The sequence below is a fragment of the Geotrypetes seraphini genome, chromosome 4, assembly GCF_902459505.1.
Source record: "Geotrypetes seraphini chromosome 4, aGeoSer1.1, whole genome shotgun sequence".
NCBI classification, from domain to species: Eukaryota; Metazoa; Chordata; class Amphibia; order Gymnophiona; family Dermophiidae; genus Geotrypetes; species Geotrypetes seraphini.
The window spans coordinates 143,316,961-143,339,942 of NC_047087.1; the positions used below are offsets into that span (position 1 = coordinate 143,316,961).

The window sequence follows — 22,982 nt, forward strand, 5'->3', positions numbered from 1 at the left end:
TCTCCAACTCGGTAGCACGTTCCCTCTGACGCGATCCCATGCGTCAGAGGGAACGTGCTACCAAGGTTGGAGAGCGGCCTGCGAGGTTCGCTAAAGCCGGACATCATCGCAGGCTGCTCTTTAAAGGAGGATCAGCAGCAGCAGCGGCAGCAGCAGCAGCGGCGGCAGCAGCGGCAAGTTAGGGCGGGAGGTGTGTTCCCTGCTGAGGACGCGGGCAGGGAGAGAGCTTGCCTGGCTTCCATGTTGAGTGAGGGTGGGAGGAGGGGAGTGGCCAAAATGTTCCCTGCCGCCGGATTGGCGGCCACGGATCAGAAATCACAGCGGCAGGGATCACGAAATTTCAAGCGCGCATGCACGCTCTAGGGTTTTATTATATAGGATATACATTAAATTTCTCCTATTATATTCGTTGACTGCCCCCACCATTATTGTGGTCTAAGAAGGGGATTTACGATTTGGTTATATTGTAAGACTGTTTTTTTCTTAATTTCCTAAAATTTGTATTTTTCCTTCGCTGTGTTTCATGTAGCAAGATGTATTCTTGTTAAAATTATTTGAAAGTTGTAAATTTTTTTTAAAAAACCCTTTGGACTAATGGGGACATACACATCAGGATAGACATTTTAGTGTCGTCAGTTACCCAGACCTAGCTACCCTTCTGGTCCTTACCAGTGTCATATATCACAAATGTTAGGGATTTACACATCAGAAAGATTATCACAGTGCAACAGCCACAATGTAATTAAAGCAATAATGCATAATAGAGACATAGTTACCAGCGCCCATTCCAGTGATTAATGAAAGAACAGTGAATAACAATAATAAACTAGGAGAGGTATCTCCAAACCTCTAAGTAGTATAAAAGATTTTCCCCTTCTATTTGATACCCCCAAATAAAGTGTAGGAAATTGTGTTTTAAGACTAACTCCACCCACCTAGAACAAGCATAAAAAGTATCATAGAAGCTGCTGGACATGCAGAACATGTTGTATGTGATCAAGCTTAAATTAAGGGATGTTGTCTCTTGAGGGATTTTTAAATACAGTGTATCGTTTACTGTTTCCATATATAGGAATGTAGTTTAGTGTCAAGTGCTTGAAATAATTAAGATTAAAATATGTAACATGTCATTCATGATGCAGAAATCCATTTTTATGTGCATATGAAGTATTTGCTTGTCAATAAGAGTAGCCAACAGCCCTTCCTTGGGCTTCAATCCCTTCACCACCATGCCAAGTTTATACATTGAATGCTCTGTGAGAACAACCACACTCATTGGTGTGGTACATGTCACTCTTTTGGATAGTAAATAAACAACTTCCTATGTATATCACACTAAATAATAAAAGAGAAGAGACACTGAGCAAGGAATCACTAAATAAATATTTTTAAGTGAAGAGAAGAATTTCAGCAGTACCCACTAGTGCTGCCCGATTCACGATTCAAATCAGTTCACCAATTTGAATTGGTTTGTTTTTGTGAAAAACCGGACTCACCAATTCAGCCCTGAGACAAGTTCAGGCTATTTCTCGCCGCCGGCCACTGAACTCTTCCCATCTAATGTAACTTCCGGTTTTGTGAAACCGGAAGTTACATCAGAAGGAAGGAAAGGACGTGGGAGCGGCGAGCGAGCCGACCTTGTGCAGCGGACCTCGGCAGCAGCAAAGGGTATTTTTGGATGGCTTTCTCCCCGCATTTCTCCTCTCTTCCCCACAATTCCACATCTAGTCCAGTAAGTAAATGAATCGGCAGGGGGGCTGGTGATGGAAACTGAGAATCGGCAAGGGGGCTGGTGAGTCTTGGGGGATGTTACTTTTATTCTTTGGGGCTAGAGATGGAAGCTGGGAATCGGCAGGGGGACTGATGAGTCTTGGGGGCTGGGGATGGAAGCTGAGAATCGGCAGGAGGGCTGGTGAGTCTTGGGGGCTGGGGATGGAAGCTGAGAATCGGCAGGGGGGTTGGTGAGTCTTGGGGGATGTTACTTTTATTCTTTGGGGCTGGGGATGGAAGCTGAGAATCAGCAGGGGGGCTGGTGAGTCTTGGGGGCTGGGAATGGAAGCTGAGAATCGGCAGGGGGGCTGGTGAGTCTTGGGGGATGTTAACTTTTATTCTTTGGGGCTAGGGATGGAAGCTGAGAATTGGCAGGGGGGCTGGTGAGTCTTGAGGTCTGGGGATGGAAGCTGAGAATCGGCAGGGGGCTGGTGAGTCTTGGGGACTGGGGATGGAAGCTAAGAATCGGCAGGGGGGCTGGTGAGTCTTGGGGGATGTTAACTTTTATTCTTTGGGGCTAGGGATGGAAGCTGAGAATTGGCAGGGGGGCTGGTGAGTCTTGAGGTCTGGGGATGGAAGCTGAGAATCGGCAGGGGGGCTGGTGAGTCTTGGGGACTGAGGATTAAAGCTGAGAATCATTTCTGTAGGCTATCAGAAATTTGCTTAATTATCTACTCACACAGAAAAGCAGTAAAAGTCAATAGGTTCTCTGAGTGGGAACAACCTGTTTGATCTTGCACTCGTGTGATTGACCAATTGTATATCACTGTTTAATTTATCACATTGATTAATTTGAGCACAAGTGAGGTGTCCTATGATGGTGTGCAGGCAGAGGGTGATTAATCTGTGCCTTATTGTGTAAAGCGCTAGAGAATTCTCTCCCCTCGCTTACCTCTCACGCTGAGGACACCCCCCTTCACTATAATAATTTATATGATTTATCTTATAAACATTATTACGGGATCTTTTCCTCAAGTGCTGAGACATCAGGTTGTTTTCACTCACAGAACCTATTGACTTTTACTGCTTTTTTGTATGGCTTTAACATTTTTGCTATTCATTATACCTAAACTATTATTCAGTTTGTTCAATCAAGCAGAACATTCACTCGTAGAAGTCTAATGTTCAAACAGGATTTGATTGAACAAACTAGATTTTTTCTACAGAATAATTGTCTAGGTACAATGAAAGTAAGTGGCAAAAATGTTTGAGTAGATAATTAAGGAAATCTTTTTCATACTGCTTGCTTATGAACTGGGAAAAAAGACTGTTCATGCAAATATCTCCAAAACTGCTTTAATGGAAAAATTAGATTTTTTTTTTTAAGTACTTTGTGAAATTTATTGTGTTGTTGATGCCTGCTGGCATCAACAGAAACATGGTTAATATCAGGAGAGGACCCAATACTAAATGACCTAATACCAGACAACTACAAAATTCACATGTTAAACCGTGAAGACCGCAGAGGGGGAGGACTAGCAGTCATCCTCAAGGAAGAACTCGAACTAGAATTAGTTGACTCCAAGATAACCAACCAACTAGAAACACTAGCATGCAAGATTAGCAATAAGGACCTAGAAGAGTACCTCTCCTGTATTCTATTTTATATACCGCCAAAATGCTGGTCAAAGGCCAGAGAAGACTTCTATGAATTCATCCTACACAACTCAATTACTCCGTCTTACAATATTATAGCAGGAGACGCAAACCTACATTTAGAAAACAAGAAAAATCCCGACACAAAAGATTTCAAAAACTTCCTATCCACACTCAACTTCAATCTTCCTTCACCCACACAAACCCATGAAAAAGGCCACCAGCTAGATCTAGTAGCTATGTCCACAAAAGAAATCCTAAATCCCACTATTTCCATATCAAACGGCATTTGGAACCACGACATCTGGTCCGACCACTACACCTATTACTTTAATCTAAACTGGAACCAAACTAAAGTAAAAACTCACCCAAGGTTAAAAAAAGAACATCTCACAAGGGGCCACAATAACTCAGAGGAATACTGGGCCCACTACGAAGCGCGCGAGGAGATGAATGAAGAAGGTGAATTCTGGGAACAATGGTCAAAAACAAGCACAAATATCTTAGACAAATACAACTGGTTCGACTCCGAACTACAAAAAATGAAACAATCAATACGACGATTAGAAAGGATCTGGAACAAATCAGGCGAAATATCCGACAGGAATAACTGGAGATCAAACATAAAGGAATATAAACAACTGATTAAAAAAAAAAGGAAAAAATTCTACTCATCCAAAATATACACATCCAACACAAGTGCAAAAGGAATTAACACTCATGAATTGTTTAATCTAGTAAAAAATCTATTTGACACCACACGCCACAGTCAATCAACACACGACATAAAACTTCCATCAGCAGACGATCTAGCACAACACTTTAACTCAAAAATTGTGAACCTAAGGAACAAATAACACAGATGAACAGCAAATAGCCAACATACACGAAAACGAAATACCAGTGGACATGTATTGGAACTCCTTTCAGGACCTAGAATGGAATAACTTCATAAAACTCTACAACAAATATACCACATCAAACTGCATCCTAGATCCCTGTCCACCCAACATAATGAAAGCAGCCCCTTTAGACTTTAAGATAACACTATGGACTCATATGTCCAACAATTTCAAAAAGGGAAAATTCCTATCAAAAAACGGTCACATTATAATCACCCCAATCCCAAAAAATCATAAACTACCCCTAACTTCAGCAACCAACTATAGACCAGTAGCATCCATCCCATTTTTCGTAAAAATAATGGAAGGCTTGGTACAAACCCAACTGATGGACTACCTAGATCGGTTCTCACTGCTACATGAAACCCAGTCAGGCTTCAGACCTCTGTTCAGTACTGAGACGGTGATAGCAGCAATCTTAGATTACCTACGTAACTTATTTAGTAAGGGCCACAAAGCCTTAGTGATGCAATTCGACATGAGCTCAGCATTCGACTTGGTAGATCACAAAAAACTACTACAATGTTTAGATACAATCGGCATCGGAGGCGAAGTGCTGGACTGGTTCCGAAGTTTCCTTATGACCCGCACCTATCAAGTCCGCTTCAATAACAATCTCTCTAAAACATGGAGAAACCCATCAGGCGTTCCACAGGGGTCCCCACTATCCCCACTACTCTTCAACGTCTATATAGCTACACTAGGCACGAAGCTAACCCAGCGAGGCATAAAAGTATTCAGCTATGCAGACGACTTCACAATCATAATCCCGTTTACAGCATCCCCCTCCGAAATCACCCCCATAGCAACTGAAGCGCTAAACACAATGGATCAATGGACCACAGATTTCAAATTGAAGCTCAATTCAGAAAAAACTAAATTCTTCATAGCCTCGCCACACGCACAAAATACGACAATATCATTACACATTAACAATCTAAACTACCCCATTCAACCAACGATGAAGATTCTAGGAGTAATACTAGACCAAGGACTAACCATGAAAGACCACATAGACTCCTTAATCAAAAGAGGGTTTTTCACTCTCTGGAAACTTAAATCCATTAAAGCGTACTTCCACACTTCAGCATTCAGAATCCTAGTACAATCCCTAATACTAAACCACCTGGACTACTGCAACATCACCCATCTAACAATCCCATAGAAGCAAATGCAAAGACTACAACTGATACAAAATGCAGCAGTCAGGATGATTTTCGGGCTGAAGAAGTCCGATCACATAACCCCTTCCTACCGACTCCTACACTGGCTGCCGATGGAGGCGCGCACGAAGTTCAAGCTAGGATGTCTCTGCTTCAAAGTATTAAATGGTCTAGCCCCAAAATACATCACAGACCTCTTCTCATTCCCAACCAATAGACATGAAAGAAAAACACACATGAAATTTGTCTCCCCACCGGCTAGAGGGTGCATATATAAGAGACACCATCAACAACTGCTATCATATCAAGCAGCCATATGGGGTAAAGACCTAGGAAAACTAATCGCGCACACAAACAACTATGAAGAATTCAGGAAACACCTAAAAACCTACCTATTCCTGAAATACCTAGGCAACGAACCGGAACATCAACCCCCCTCGTAACATCACCACATACCTGAACTTGCAAACTGTTAACCCAACCCCCAATCACTAAATATGAACACTCTATTCAACTTACGGAACATTTCTACTTCTGTGTAAACAACTTGGCACTTCCTGGCCTTGCAACACACAAACTGACGTTAACATTATTAATGTTATCAGATGTACACCGCTATACTCTTTAATTCGTTGTACGAGATATTCACTGCTATACTCTTCAATTCGCTGTACGTAAAGTTTCTCTTTATTTTTATTGTATTTACAGTTTCTTTTATTGTAAACAGTTTCTTATATTGTAAACCGCCTAGAAGTCGCAAGATTGTTGGCGGTATATAAAAATAAAGTTATTATTATTATTATTGTGGATGAGCAGTTTGCAGTTTTTTCCAGGCACTGGGAATGCGCATCTGGTTTTTGCTTTCTCAGGAAATATTATGTATGCAAACTTGTATGAAAATGTTTTGTTTCTATTTTAGGGTACTACTTGACTAAAAGATGGACAAAACAACTGCTGAAAATAAAGACTCTACTTGTGCAACAAGTTCAGTTGGGCAACAACGTTCCATAATATGGTCTGTATTTGATCATTTGGATAATGGAAATGGCAGATGCAAGCTTTGCAAAGTAGCTGTTAAACATAGTGGTGGCACCCGTAATCTGGCAGCATGTGGAAAGACATCATAAAGCAAAATTTCTTGAGCTACAAACCAGCAACACCGGTAGAAAATCCAGCGACATCTGTAGAAAATCCAGCGACACTGCTAGAAAAGCTTCTGTACCAGCCAAAGGTTTGGTTTCATCCTTTTTCCAAAAGCCACTGCAGCCAGCAGATAAAAAAAGGATTGATAATGCACTTTATTTCATTGTCAAAGACATGCAGCCATTTAGCGTTGTAAAGAATGAAGGTTTTCTTCATTATTCACAATCTTTGAATGGAGGCTATACAGTACCAAGGCAAACTTTAGATCAAATGATTGATGCTAAATATGAAGAAGTTTCCACCCATGTTATGGATAAGCTTCACCATCTTAAGTATGAAAGCATCACAACAGACTTCTGGACAAGCAGAACCATGGAGGCTTATATTACAATCACAGCACATGGCATATCTAAAGGCTTTCAACCAGTCAATGTTGTACTGGAAACACATCACATGCAGAGTGACATACAGGTGACAATATTGCTGATACAGTTGAAAATGCTATGAAAACGTGGAAGCTAGAAGGCAAGGTTTTCGCTGTTGTCACTGATAATGCTGCCTCAGTGAAAAAAGCAGTGGGCAAACTTATTCGAAAAGGTGTCTGCATGGTACACTACAACTGCTTTGGACATACACGTCAGTTGTGTGTCGAAGATGGACTACGGTCTCAGCAAGCTATCACAGACACCATTCACAAATTCTGTGATATTGTTAGCACATTTCATCATAGTACAATACTCACAGAAAGTTTGAAGACGGCTCAAGAGACTCTGGGAATCCTGTAAAGAAACTCATTTGGTGATGTAAAAACTAGATGAAACAGTACTTGCCTCATGTTACGAAGTGTGATTGAGTTACAGCAGCCTATCAGCTTATGTTTATGCAAAAGTAAAGCCACAAAGAAATCAGTATCTGTGGAATGTGACTATGATTTAGCATGCAAGCTTGTAGATATATTGGAAGCTTATGAAGAAGCAACTATAATTGCATCTGGTGAGCAATATGTCACTGTGTCTGTTGTTCATCCAATGGTTGAACACCTGATAAAGTCCATTGGCGAGTCTGGCAATGAATCAAGCGAATCAGATATAAGAACTGATGATGATGGGGGATGAGGGAGAGGGATGTAGTGATGATAGCGAGTCAAGAAATGTAAAGATCATCAGTTCCTTCACAGACGAACTGAAAAAGAGTTTATTGCAAAGATTTCAAGACATTTTATATAATAATAAGAGATTAAGCAGCTTTCTGGAACCAAGATTCAAGTCTACATATGGTGAGGTAACAGATATAACTACATTTGTTATACAAGAGATCCTAAAGATGTAACACTAACTGAACCAGAAAGTACTCCTGTGGTACCTGAACAATTTATTCACAGGATACAGATTTACCTCGTTGGCGACACAAGCGCAACTTTTGGGAAACAGTTAAAAATTCCAATGTGGCTTCCATCGATGTCAGACAATAGTGAAAACAGCCTCAGATGCAATGCAGAGCTTGCATGCTTTAAACTTGAAGAACCCTTGGAAACTGATGGTGATGTATTTGCATACTGGCATAACAGACAAGAGACAGCTTGCTCAGAAGTTTCTATGTTCGCCAGCAACTTCTGTTCCTTCAGAAAGAATATTCTCTGCAGCAGGTCAAATAATTGCCACGTGGCAAAGTTGTCTGAAGCCAGCCAAAGCTGACAAACTGATATTTCTAAATAAGAACTGGCAAATGTAATTTATTTAATCCATGTTTCTAACTAATTTTAAAGCTGTGTTATAGTTTGGATATTCCTATTTTTGACATGATATTGCCTTGGTTAAATAAAATGTTTAAACTTAAAAAGCTGTGTCATTAACAGTGAATCGAATCGAAAAATCAATTGAACAGGGTGAATCGAATCAAAATATTTTTCTCTGAATCGGGCAGCACTAGTACCCACTGCTCAGACAACTGCATGCAGGAAAAATTCTCAATAAGCAAGTGCTGCGATTACATCACAAAAGTACTCTCCCTATTTTGTGCATGCTTATTTCTGTGAAAATTATGTCAATAAAGCAAAAATACAAAATAGTGTCCCAATTTCTCCGCTCCCCTCCCAGCAGCTCTCAGTACTTGCCTGCAGCAGCACCAGTAGCATCAGTGCAGCGATTCACTTAAGCAGCCTTGGGGCTTTTGCTGAGTCGCGGCCCATCTCTGATGATGCAACTTCCTCTTTCCTCAGAGGTGGCATGACCCATCAAAGGACCCAAGGCTGCCTAAGTGAATCACTGCTGCTGCAGGTAAGTACTGAGAGCTGCTGGGACGGGAGCGGAGGGAAGAGGAGGAAGCCACTGTTGGAGGCTGGGAAGTTGCTAGAAAAGGGAGAGCTGCTACTAGACCTGGAGGGAGGAAGAAGGAGAGATGCTGCTGGGAGGGGAGGAGGGGAAGGAAAGAGTTACTGTTGGATAGGGGGAGGAGGGAAGGGAGAAGGGATACTGCTGGACAGGAGAGTAGGAAATAGAAGGAAACAGCTGGCAGGGAGATTAGAGGAGGGGAAGGGGTCAGGGTGGAATGGAGAGATCAGATGAGGGAAAGGGGGAGAGACAGGAATGAGAAAGTAGATTGATGCTAGGAAGGGGGTCAGCAGAGAAATAAGGAGAGAGGGACAAAGATGCTAGATCTGGTATAGGAGAGATAAAAATGAAGAGAGCAGTGCAGCTGGAATGAATCATGTAAAAAGGAGAGAGGGGCATAGCAAAAAGGCAGATACCATATGGAAGGGGGACAGGGCAGACAGTGGATGGAAGCGGCAGATGCAGGATTGAAGAGACAAGAGAGGGCAGATGCTAAAAGGAAGAGAGTGAAAAGAAGATGAAAGCAGAAACCAGAGATGACAAAAGGTAGAAAAATAATTTTATTTCTATTTTGTGATTAGAATATATCAGATTTGAAATATGCATCCTGCTAGAGCTGGTGTTAGATATAACTGGAGACTGCAAAGCCCATACAGTGCTTCTTTAGCTTTCAGCTGGCTTAGGTCTCTCTCTGACCAGGGGGCAGCTGTAGTTGCACTCCCCTAACACTATTCCTGTCATAGGCTCACAATCTAATGTACCTGGGGCAAGTCTGACAAAGATGGCAAAATAAAGTTTACAAAGCATGGTAAAAATATAATATGACAAAATATGGTATGGTGAGACATAGTTCAGCAAACAAAACACAGTAAACATAATACAGTATACCCCTGTGAATTCGCGGTTAGTGATTCGCGGACTCAGTCATTCTGGGAAGAGGCGGTCAGAAAATACCACGAATGACTGACCAATGGAAAAGTAACTTTCATTTTGAAGTTATGTTACTGGCTTTGCCAAAATAAAGTCAGGGGAAAATTCACAAACTGCACTCTTCTACAAGAACGAGAGGGCATTCGGAAAAATTAACAGGGGACAGATTCAGAACCAATGCTAGGAAGTTCTTCTTCACCAAAAGGGTGGTGGATACCTGGAATGCGCTCCCAGAGGGTGTGATAGGACAGAGTACGATATTGGGGTTCAAGAAGGAATTGGATGATTTCCTGAAGGAAAAGGGGATAGAAGGGTATGGATAGAGGATTACTATACAGGTCCTGGACCTGATGGGCCGCCGCTTGAGCGGACTGCTGGGCTTGATGGACCACTGGTCTGACCCAGCGGAGGCACTGCTTATGTTCTTATGTGTGACTGCAGTATTCTGTTAGCATGATATTTCTGTGTAGCATTCTGTAATAATTTGGCTTATTCAGTTTTGATAGTGGAGGGGATATATGTTAGGTGTTTTGTTGATCCTTGCTCTGTATTATTTGTATTTATAAAATGACAATTGTACAGAATATTGTTTCTTTTTATACTTTAATAAAATACTTTAATATAAAATCATAACTGAGGCTTGTGCGGATTGGATCGGATAGTTTGCTGGGACAGGGCAGAAATGGGTTTTTTTACTTCAGTCTTGGTAGTTTGCGGGTCCACAAATAATTCTTTTATTTCTGCTGGTCCAGAGGTGTAAAAAGGTTGAAGAACACTGCTCTAAAGGATCTGCTCTTAAGATAGGATGTTCATCATAGTTCTTCATTTCTATTGAGTTTAGTCTTATTTTTGACAACTTTTTCATTCTGGGCCTTTGAGCCACGTCAAGCCTACTTTCCTTTCTGGGAGCATCGATCCTTTTCGGTTTGTGTTCCAGGCCTGCCTCAGCCCAACCTAAGGATGCATCGATCGAGAACACATTCAAGGACTCTGGCTACACATCAAGCATCAGCATAAACATGAACCCACTTGACATATACATTGTCCTCGTTGGGGCAAGTGTTTCCTGTTTCGCCTTGATGCTCCTCAATGCACAGCCAATATTCTCAACATATATTCTCAGATATACCGAGAAAGGAGTATTTTGATTCTGATATCTCTCTGCATGCTTGAAGACTTACCAGAATTCTCAACAAGAGTTGTATGGGATACCATCTGATCCCTCACCTCCTCCTCCATGCCATACCTTTTCACCTGAAAGCTTCTCTTTTACTGGTTTCATACAGCAGATGGGGCAGGCGCTACCCATAAAGATGGAGACAGAGGAGGAACCTCATTCTGAACTCTTTGAGCTTCTGGACTATTAAACATTACCAAATGAGTGCAAAAAAGTACCTTTATGCTTTATTTAAAAATTGTGCAACTCCCTTTTCAGTACAGGTAGCTTCTAGGAAAATAGACACTATGTACAGGATACAAACTTGTCCGGGCTTTGATAAACCTCAACTCCATCTGGAAGAGAAGCCAGAACTTGTGACTCCTTTAGCAAATGCATATTTCAGTCTACTGTGCTTCTCAACAGGTTAATGGACTACTAATTCTACATGCTCATAAATCTTTACTCATGACTTTAATCAGTATTTTCCTCCAGATCAACTCAAGCCATTTCATTAGCTGTCCAAGAACTTATTGAATACTAGAATATCCACAGTAGCCATCCACAGTAGCCATCAGAGTGTGTAGAATGGCCTGGCTTAGAGTCTCTGACTTTGAAACTTCAGTTCAAAAATGTCTAGCCAGTGCCCCCTGCAAGAGAGACAACTTATTTGAAGAGAGACTTGAGGAAGTTGTGGATAAAATAAAAAAACATAATGATACTATGACAACTCTGTCTAAGGCACAAACCTCACTGCCTTCCACATCACTCAAAAGTACTCTGCAAAGCATCCATATTATTACAACCCAAGATGATGCTACAAACTCATCCTGCTTCTTCATCTTCTCAATCTATCAATCAGCAATCCTGCTGTAAACAACAGAGATCGCAAAAGTCAGAATCTCAGTCTCAGTTCATCTTTTTTACTCTCTTCTAGAGAGCATGGCAAAGATTTCCCTGATACTTCCTCCAGCTCTTCCCCTAGACAGCAGACTACTTCATTTTTATCTGTATTGGACTCTCATTAATTCATACCAGTGGGTGCTACAAATAATAGCTCAGGGTTATGCCCTACACTTCGCACAAGACCTCCAAAGCACCCATAAAAAGACTCTCTTTTCAACTCCATCCTGAAGAACTTCCTTTGCTAGGAGCGCTCAGTCCTTCTCTAGCTAAACACACTAGAACCTGATCCTCTGCAGGAAAGAGGTCTGGGGTTTTACTCCAAGTGTTTCTTGATCCCGAAAAAGACCAGAAGCCTTTGTCCAATTCTAGACCTCTGGGGGTTCAACAGATACTTGTTGGAGGAAACATTTTGCATGTTTTCTGGGAACTCTTCTGCCTCTGTTGAAAAAGGACAATTGGCTTTATTCTCTGAATGTCAAGGAGGCTTACACTCATATATTCATCCTATCTGCTTTTGAGTTGGATCTCATCCTTTCCAGTACAAAGTCCTACCCTTTGGTCTGACATCAGTTCTAAGGGTTTTCACGAAATGCCTTGTAGTAGTGGCAGCAGCCCTTTGCACTTGGGGTTTTAATGTATTTCCATGTTTGAATGACTGGTTGATCAAGGCCTCATCTCTACTAGCTCAACATACCATCAAATCAGTAGTTCATCTCCTGGAACTGCTAGAGTCTGCCATGAACTACCAAAAACCACATCTGCAACTGACCCAAACATTGGAGTTTATAGGAGCTCTCTTGGACACTACTCAAGGTCGAGCTTTTCTACCTCAGTAAAGAGCCATAAGGACATAAAAATTTCCATACTGGGACAGACTGAAGGTCCATTAAGCCGAGTATCCTGTTTCCAACAGTGGCCAACCCAAGAACCTGGTTAGATCCCAAGTAGTAAAACAGATTTTATGCTGCTTATCCTAGGAATAAGCAGTGGATTTCCCCAAGCTATCTCAATAATTGCCTATGGACTTCTCTTTTAGGAAATTATCCAAACCTTTTTTAGCCTGTTAAGCTAACTTTCTGGCAACAAATTTCAGAGTTTAATTACATGTTGTGTAAAGAAATATTTTCTCCAGTTTGTTTTAAATCTACTACTTAGTAGTTTCATCATATGCCCCCTAGTCCTAATATTTTTGGACAGAATAAAAAAGCAATTCACATATACCCTTTCCGCTCCACTCAGTATTTTATAGACTTCTATCACATCTCCCCTGGGCCATCTCTTTTCCAAGCTGAAGAGCCCTAGTCACTTTAGCATTTCCTCATAGGGAAGTTCATTTTTGTCACCCTTCTCTGTACATTTTCTATTTCTGCTATATATCTTTTGAGATACTTCGACCAGAATTGTGCACAGTATTCAAGGTGCAGCATAGAGCAATACAAAGGCATTATAACATTTTCATCTTTTTCCATTACTTTCCTGATAATTCATAACATTCTATTTGCTTTCTTAGCCATTGCTGCCACACACAGCTGAGGGTTTCAACGTATCCTCAACGATGACACCTAGATCATGTTCCTGGGTGGTGACTCCTAAAGTGGAACCCTGCATCACATAGCTAAAGTTTGGGTTCCTATTTCCCACATTAATTACTTTTCACTTGCTCACATGAAATGTCATTGGCCATTTTCATGCCCAGTCTCACAAAGTCCTCTTGTAATTTTTCATAATCCTTTTTCAACTAAACAAATTTGTGTCATCAGCAAATTTAATTATCTCACTAATTATTCCTATCGCTAGATCATTGATAAATGTTGACTTTCTCTCATTAATCTTTGCTTATGTATATGTTCTGTCATTTTGCCATAGAAGCAGTAAAATCAGCAATCGTCGCTAAACCTGTTTTCACAGCTTTAGCAAGGATCGCTTTTTCCAACCCGATGAAAATGGCCCACCACATGTTTTTCCCCTCGATCACCCATTTTCCAGGCTTGTGGGAGCCTGGCTCAGGGGGCCATGGCACAGGGTATTCAGAATGGCAGGAGGGATTGGGCATCCCTCCTACCATTTTGGGGGGTTCGGGTTGGGGGGACAGTGGTTTGGGGTGCTTAGCGTGCGGGGGGCCTTTTTTCTTTTTTTAATGGGATAGATTGTGCGTTTGTAACACACACACACACACAACATCTGTGCCATTAAAAAAAAAAAAGAAGCCCTAGCAGCAGTCGGTATCTTTGGTGCATCTAGCCCTTTGTTCTTTATAATAGTCTCTATCATATTGCCCGGCACCAACCTCAGACTTGTTAGTCTATAATTTCCCAGATCACCTCTGGATCCCTTTTTAAAAATAGGTATCAATCTAAAGACATTGTGAAACTGCTGCCATTCTTGCTCCTTGTTTGCCCAGGATACTCATCAATCATGGACTAGACAAATGGGACTGGGGAAGGGGGGTTAATAGGGTAGGACAACATATGTTATGAAAGTTAAACAGTTGCTATGGTGGTCGTATCTTGTATTATTGCCTAAGGTGAAAACTGAATAAAGATATTTTCAAATAAAAATCGATGTCATATTGGCCACTCTCCAATCTTCTAGTTCTATGCTAGATTTTAAAGATAAATTACTAATTATTAACAATAGTTCTGCATGTTCATTTTTTATTCTGTCAGCACTCTAAGATGTATACCATCTGGTCCAGGTGATCTGCTACTGTTCAGTTTGTTAAACTGACCCATTATATCTTCCAGTTTTAGAGATTTGTTTCAGTTTCTCTGGCTTATGTAATGTAATGTAATGTAATTTATTTCTTATATACCGCTACATCCGTTAGGTTCTAAGCGGTTTACAGAAAATATACATTAAGATTAGAAATAAGAAAGGTACTTGAAAAATTCCCTTACTGTCCCGAAGGCTCACAATCTAACTAAAGTACCTGGAGGGTAATAGAGAAGTGAAAAGTAGAGTTAGAGGAAAAATAAAAATAAAATAAACATTTTAACAAGACAGCATTGATCTAAATACTTTGGAAGGTAGAAGAGAGGAGAGAAAGGAATAGAAGCATGATGAAGTGGAGCAAGTAAGTTTAGGAGGAGCGATTGATGTTTCCAGAAAGGGCTTCTTCAGGGAAGAGACTTGGCCGACAGTCCCAGGATGCCTATGTCTCCTCCCCTGAGATGTTCTCCCATCCATGCATTCCCTCCCAGACACATTATCAACATTAAATACCATTTCTGGCACCAGTATTTCCCCACATCTTCCTTGGTGAAAACCGAAGCAAAGACTTCATTTAATCTCTCAGCTATGAGCACCTCTTTTACCCCTCAGTCGTCTGGCGGTCCAACTGATTCTTTTCCTGGTTCTTACTTTTACTATTCCTAAGAAAGTTTTTAATATGTGTTTTTGCTTCCAGTGCATTCTTCCACTACCCAGTTGCCATGTCTGGGTGACCAGTCCATTACAGGACTGGCCCCTCCCACATCCAAATGGTCTTGTTCTGGGCGTTTGGGACTTGGACAAAATTTTGGTCAAAAATGTGGTATAAAGATAGACATTCTAGCGGTCTGGATGTCCTAATGGCCTGGACATCCAGATAGAGGATTTTCAAAAATAATTTATTTCTAGGCATGGTAGTTTGCCTTTTGAAAATAGGCATTTTCTAACTGCCGACTTTGGACGTTTAGCACCATACATAAAAATCGGACTTAAAAATATGTTTTGAAAATGCCCCTCCACATCTCAAAAATTATATATTGGAATTAGAAGAGGTTTAAAGAAGGAGAACCAAATTGATTAAGGGGATGGAACTCTTCTCATATAAGAAAAGGCTTACAAGGTTAGGGCTCTTCAGCTTGGAAATAGAGAATGACACGGTGGGTGTTACCCGCGGATATCCCACCAAAACGGTGGGGGGAGTGCTCACTGCGGGTACGGTGACAAGGCCATCCACCACCCCATGGGGTCCCCTCCCTCCTTCCTACCTACCAGCCGCATCTATCTCCCTCCCTCCCCCTTACCTTCGTGGCGCGTTAGTTTCCAAAGTAACTTGCTCAAGCCGCCGGAGTCTGCCTGCAGTCAGCGTGCATCTGTCCTGAGTGGTGTAGAACGGGTAAGCATCAATCAATTTTTATATTTCTTCAAAAAATGCAAAGACTAAGGGACACTCTGTGAAGTTACATAGTAAGCATTTAAAACAAATAAGAAGAAATATTTTGTCACTGAATAGTTAAGCTCTGAAACTCGTTGCCAGAGGATGTGTTAACAGTGGTTACTGTGTCAGGGCTTTTAAAAAGTTTGGAACTACTCATATAGGCATTCTGTATCAAGTCAATATTAAAATCTGAATGGCTTGTTGACATTTCTAGGTACTTGGGTTGGAAACAGGATACTGGGCTTGATTTTGGTCTGTCCTAGTATGGCAATTCTTATGTTCTTATTTCCAATATAAAGTACACAAAATATGGTCTTCCTAATTAAAGTATTTTATTGTTAATAGCTATGTTTAGGCATAATTGTTTAAGGGTGTTGTGTGTGTGTGTGATGGTGGACTTTTAATTATAGGAAAACAGATTTCAAATCACAGCATTGTAATTTATGGATGATGCTTAATGTTCTTTGTGTACTTTGTTCTCTGTTTTTTGCAGAACGAGAACATACAACATAAATTTCTTGTATATATTTATAAAATGGAGATATGTGTCTCTCTCTAGATATATATTTATATGCCAAACATTTTGAGATTTTAGAGTAAGAAAATGCAAACAGCAAAATAAAGGGCAGTGAGAGTTAGTACTTCGATCTCATTTTTGTTTTAAATAATTCCTATAAAAGTAATCTTGAGAAGTGCCATGAATAATGCTCATAGTTCATTTTGGGGGTGAGAAGCTAGAGTATACCTTTTACTTTCTGGACAGTTTAATGGTGTACTTAGTGGGGAGATTCATCAAAGGACCAATATACATGTTAACTAACCACTAAAGATGCCCATTATATTCTATGGAGATCTTTAGCAGTTAGCACATGCTAATATGCTTATCACCGTTTCTCACACACACACACCCCTAGTCCAAGTTCCTTAGTAGAGTTTCCATCTGGCCAATATTTCACCAGTTTTACTGTATATTTAAAGGATACCAACATGACATTAAAACTAACATTATCAGTTGAGAAATCCATTTGATGACTGCAAATGAAGACTCACTGTATCTTTGCCTCAGGATTGTTCTTCTCCAACTAGGCTCGGATACAAAAATAAAGACATTTTAAATGCCTCCAAGGAATAAATGCACATAAAGCAGATCTCTTAAACTAAAATAAAGACTTTTCTTTGCGGAAATGATAGCAGATATATGAATCAGGCTCCCAAGAAAGCATGAAATGATAATAGAGGTTATCCCAGGACAAGCAGGCAGATATTCTCACGAATGGGTGACCTCACCGACGGAGCCCCAGTACAGACCACTTTAAAAGTGCATCGCCACTTTAAGTCTTTGGAAAGTTTGCGATAACCCAAACCGCGCATGCATGAGTGCCTTCCCACCTGACGTAGGGCGCGCGATCCCTCAATTTCTTAGTTTCCATGGAGCTAAGAAGTCACTTCATCAACGGCTGTTGATATTTTTTCGCTGCCTTCCCACTCTCATGGCTTATTTTTTGACTTTTTAGTCAGTTTTTGTTTTCTTTCTTCTTTTTTTTCTTTATTATAGTAAAAAAATTTTTTTTTTACTTTTTCGCTTTCGCGAGTTCGGCCTGGCAGGGCTTGTTTCCCTCCTTGCGCCTCGACTTTTGATTTTGCCGAGGCCATTTTTCCATCCATGTCCTGACCTCAGATGGGTTTTAAGAAGTGCGGATGGTGTGCTCACCCTATTTCTATCACAGATCCACATCGCTGGTGCCTCCAGTGTTTCGGGGGCTGAATCGTGCACTCGTTCCTCACTCCAGAAGAGGACCCTTAAAAATTGTCTGATTCAACAACGTCTCCTCTTCGGTTCCGCTATGAAGGGTGATTCGACACCAGCACTGATGTCGGGGTCCGCACCAAGGTCGACATCGCAACACCCGACGTCGATGGATTCATCTTCGGTGTCACATGCAGTGGGTATGCCAGTTAAGAAGCCTTCCCCCACCACTTCGGGCTCCCAGGTCACTTCAGCAGTGAGCCAAGTCCTGCAGACCTTGAGGATACCCAAGATACGATCGGCTCCTATCTCAGTGAGTGCCTTGACATCGGCCTCCTCATCACCGGAGCGCAGATCGGCACCAACAGTACCGGCAAAAAAGCCAGTGGTACCGGTGCCCGAACTCAGGCAGCAAATTCAACAACTGCTGCGAGAGGAGTTAAGGGAGCATTTACAGATCTTACTCCCTGTTATGATGACACTGGCTCCTCCGGTGCCAGTCCGGTGTGAGTCTTCCTTATCGGCACCGAAAGTTGCAGCCTTGGCGTCACCATTGCAAAAATCTTCCTCTGTGCCATCTGAGTTGCCTAAACGCTCGATGTCGGAGACAGCTCGACAACGTTCTCCTTCCCAAACATTTCCTGAGACGATGTCGGTCAAATCGGGTAAGGCTTTGAGGAAGATGAAACATACGGAATCATCGACACCCAGTGCTCAACACCATATTCCATCCACTTGAGACTCAGACCTCTGAAGAGCCTGTTCTGTGATGAGGATATCTCTTCAGATGAAGACTCTCAACTTTCATCTTCTCAAGAACCTTCTCAACGAATGGATAAGTTCTTTTTCAAAATTTTTGAAAGACATGGCAGAGACGCTTTCTATACCTCTTGAAGCTGATTCAAAAAAATCTAAACAACTTTTGGATGCATTAGATTATGAGCAGCCACCTAAGGAGTTTCTTCGGCTTCCCCTTCATGACATCTTGACATCTTATGGGAGACCTTTTACAAGAACTTAGAAACTCCTTTGAACATCCCTGTGGCTCCTCGCAAACTGGATTCGCTATATAGGGTGGTACCTATTCCGGGCTTTGACAAGTCTCAGTTCCCCCATGAGTCTCTCCTAGTGGAGTCCACACTTAAAAAATCTGCTGGAGCCAGTGTCTATGCTTCTGTACCTCCTGACAGAGAGGGTAAGGCAATACCGTTTTGGCAAATTATTATATCAGAATGCCATGCTTGCCAATCGGTCTGGTAACTATGCTTTCCATTTCTCCTATCTCAAGCATTTAGTTACCCAAGTGGCCACTTTTCAGAAGTACTTACCTAATCGCAAATTACCTGCTTTTCAAAATTACATTTCTGACTTGCTACAGCTGTGCAAATACATGGTACGCTCTATCTATGATACTTTTGAGCTAACATCTCGTGCTGCGGCTATGTCTAGCAATGCGATGCCTAGCCTGGCTCAGAGTCTTGAAGCTTGATGTTAACCATCAAAATCATCTTGCTAATGCTCCTTGTTTGTGCGATGAACTTTTTAGAGCTTCCTTAGATACAACCACCCAAAAGTTATCAGCTCACGAAACCAGGTGGGATACTTTGGTTAAAAATAAGAAAAAGCCTCCACCTGTTCGCCCTTTCAGACAACAGTCTTCATATCAGCGTCGTGTTGCTGTAAAGCCTTTGCCGCCACCTCAGTCTCAACCTCGCAGGCAGAGGCAGCAACCCCATCAATCCCAGCAAAAACAGCAGACTGTTCCACCTAAATCTACAAAGCCTTTTTGACCGGTGTTTCAGGAGCATAGCCAGTCTCAGCATTTCTCAACCTTTGCCTCAGCCCATCGGAGGTCGTCTTCAGCTTTTCATCAGTCGTTGTGAACTCATCACATCGGACCTATGGGTCCTCAACATCTTTTGTCAGGGTTACTCTCTCCATTTTCAGACTCTTCCACCAGATAATTCTCCAAGAGAGTCTGCTTTGGACCCTGCACAGTCCTCCCTTCTTCTGCAGTAGGTGCAATCCCTTCTGCTGAATGCCATCGAGGAAGTTCCCCTCGTTCCGCAGACCCAGGGATTCTACTCCCGTTACTTCTTAGTCCCCAAGAAGACAGGAGGACTGAGACCCATCCTGGATCTCAGAGCTGTCAACAAATTTCTAGTCAAGGAGAAATTCAGGATGTTGTCACTCACACTGCTTTATCCTCTCCTCAATCAGAACAACTGGCTATGCTCCCTAGACCTCAAAGAAGCCTACACACATATCCCGATTCATCCTTCTTCCAGGAAGTACCTCCAGTTTCAAATCAATTGCTGTCATTACCAATACAAGGTACTTCCATTTGGCCTGGCATCTTCTCCCAGAGTCTTCACGAAGTGCCTAATTGTGGTGGCCGCCTCTCTCTGATCACACGGCCTTCAAGTCTTTCCTTATCTGGACGACTGGTTGATCAAGGCTGTCTCATCTCAGGAAGTGGTCCAAGTAACATCTCAGACCATCTCTTTTCTCCAGATTCTAGGATTCGAAGTCAACTTCCCCAAATCACTTCTCATTCTGACCCAACGTCTCCAATTCATTGGGGCAATGCTAGACACCACTCTCATGAGAGCGTTTCTTCCTCCAGATCGACTTCAGACTCTCATCCATCTCTGTCAGCAATTGCTTCCTTTTCAAACCATCACTGCCAGACACATGATGGTTCTTCTAGGCCACATGGCTTCAACTGTCCATGTCACACCTCTGGCAAGACTACATCTTCGCACTCCTCAGTGGACTCTGGCTTCCCAGTGGTCTGAAGTGACAGATCGTCTCTCACAACATATATCTGTAACATCATCTCTTCTGAGGTTGCTTCAACGGTGGATGACCTCCTCAAATCTATCCAGAGGTCTTCTTTTTCATTTACTCCCTCCTCACAAGATCATCACAACAGATGCATCCCCTTATGCCTGGGGGGCTCATATGGACGATCTGCAGACTCAGGGGTTTTGGACCGCCAGGGAGCGGAACTTTCACATCAATTTCTTAGAGCGATGTTTTATGCCCTCAAGGCTTTTCATCCTCTTCTTTGCCCTCAGGTCCTCCTCCTTTGCACAGACAATCAAGTAGCAATGTACTACATAAATAAGCAAGGAGGCATGGGCTCTCTCCTGTTGTGTCAGGAAGCCCAGAAAATCTGGACTTGGGCGACAGCTTGCAATCTTTTCTTGAAGATGGTCTACAGTGTACCCCCGGTTGTTCGCGGTCGGCGGTTCACAGTCCCGGTCATTCGTGGTATTTCCCGACCGCGAACCACCAACAAGGAGAGGGCAGCAGGAGAGGCAGGAGAGAGCTGCTAGAGCGCCGGTGAGTGCAGGAAATCACATGCTGTATGCTCTGACCGCCTCTTCCTGAACTAAGTCAGGCCTTATCCAATCAGGAGCTGCTTTGATACGCAGCTCCTCATTGGTAAGGCCCGACTTAGTAAGTGGGCTTTGGCCTACTACATTGACCGGACAAAGCCACCAACGAACATCTCCCCAACTTTTCATCTCTTTTGATCCAAACAAGTTGGGGCATCCTGTATCCAAGAGAATGATTTCCAACTGGCTGGCTACCTTAATTTCATTCTGCTATGCTCAGACTGGACTGGCACTGGAGAGTAGTGTCACAGCCCACAAAGTTAGAGCTATGGCAGCTTCTGTGGTTTTCCTTAGATCTACGCCCATTGAGGAAATCTGTAAAGCTGCCACCTGGTCCTCAGTTCATACATTCACTTCTCACTATTGTCTGGAATCTTTCTCCAGACGGGATGGGCACTTTGGCCAATCTGTATTACAAAATTTATTTTCTTAGGCCAACACTCCCACCATCCCATCTCTGTTAGCTTGGAGGTCACCCATTCATGAGAATATGCTGCCTACTTGTCCTGGGATAAAGCACAGTTTCTTACCGTAACAGGTGTTATCCAGGGACAGCAGGCAGATATACTCACATCCCACCCATCTCCCTGGGTTGGCTTCTTAGCTAGCTTATCTTAACTGAGGGACTGCGCACCCTACATCAGGCGGGAAGGCACTCGCGCATGCCTGGTTCGGGCTATCGCAAACTTTCCAAAGACTTGAAGTGGCGGTGCACTTTTAAAGTGGACTGTACCTGGGCTCTGTCGGTGACGTTACCCATTCGTGAGAATGCCTGCCTACTGTCCTTGGATAACACCTGTTATGGTAAGTAACTGTGCTATCTCTGAGGAAGAGGGAAGGCTTGTGAAGCTGAGCAGGAGACTTAGGGGGCAGATTCTCAAAACTAAAATCTGCCTTGAATATGCTCACTTAAACCAGTTCCAACTAATTTATCATGCATGTATTTTAGCAACAGATTATTAAAACGGCTAACTGTGGTCTTTTCCGAGTTTTCTATCAGTTTCTGATACTGCCATGTAAATGTAATACAAGGTCATTAATATTAAAATGAGCACTCCCAGCAATTCTCTATAATTGCTGAGTGATTCTCTAACCTTGCTATGCCATATTTTCAGCCAAAATTTGCTGACAGGGGCTTGGCTCACGGTTTTGTTTTTTTTAATGGGGCAGATATTGTGTGTGTGTAACACACACACACAGCATTTGTGCCCATTAAAAAAGGTATGGCATGTTATAAATATATTAATTTGTAGGGGTAGGACAGGTAAGCAACTTCTCTTGACCAGTCGCTTTTTTCAGATTGCTAAAAGCAATCACTTTTTTTTTTGTGCATCAGGAAGCCATGTTAGAGCATCAATTGCTCTGCTAGTTTATATGGCATTTCATTATTAATGACCTTATTTGCATGGCTGGATTAGAGAATGGGCGATCATGCACAAAACCACGTGGTGAGCTGTTTTGTGGCATCAGGTTGGAAAATCCGATCATCACTAAACTAGTTTATTGACAAATGCTGACTTTAGTGCATCTAGCTCTTAGATGGGGAGAGCTGTATGGTCTCTTTAACTGCTGTAATGCTCTGAATTCCTTTGAATAATGCTGACTGATTCAGTCTCGGACTTCCTTACGGTTTTATAAATGACAAACTGCTTGTCTAACAATCCTGATGTGATAACCAAAGAGAAACAGAAGAGGAGATATAATACAATTACACAAACTTTAGTCTCCTCTCCAGATACAGTACGTATGTGGCTAAGGTTACCAGTGCTTTGCAGGGTGTCATAGATACTC

General features: G+C 42.1%; 1 protein-coding gene across 1 annotated transcript in view; it reads left to right on the top strand.

Annotated features, from left to right (window-relative positions):
- The window catches only part of ARL2BP (ADP ribosylation factor like GTPase 2 binding protein), a 145,369-nt gene that overhangs the window by 118,862 nt on the left and 3,525 nt on the right, over positions 1-22,982 (top strand). The gene's annotated exons all lie outside the window — the stretch shown is intronic.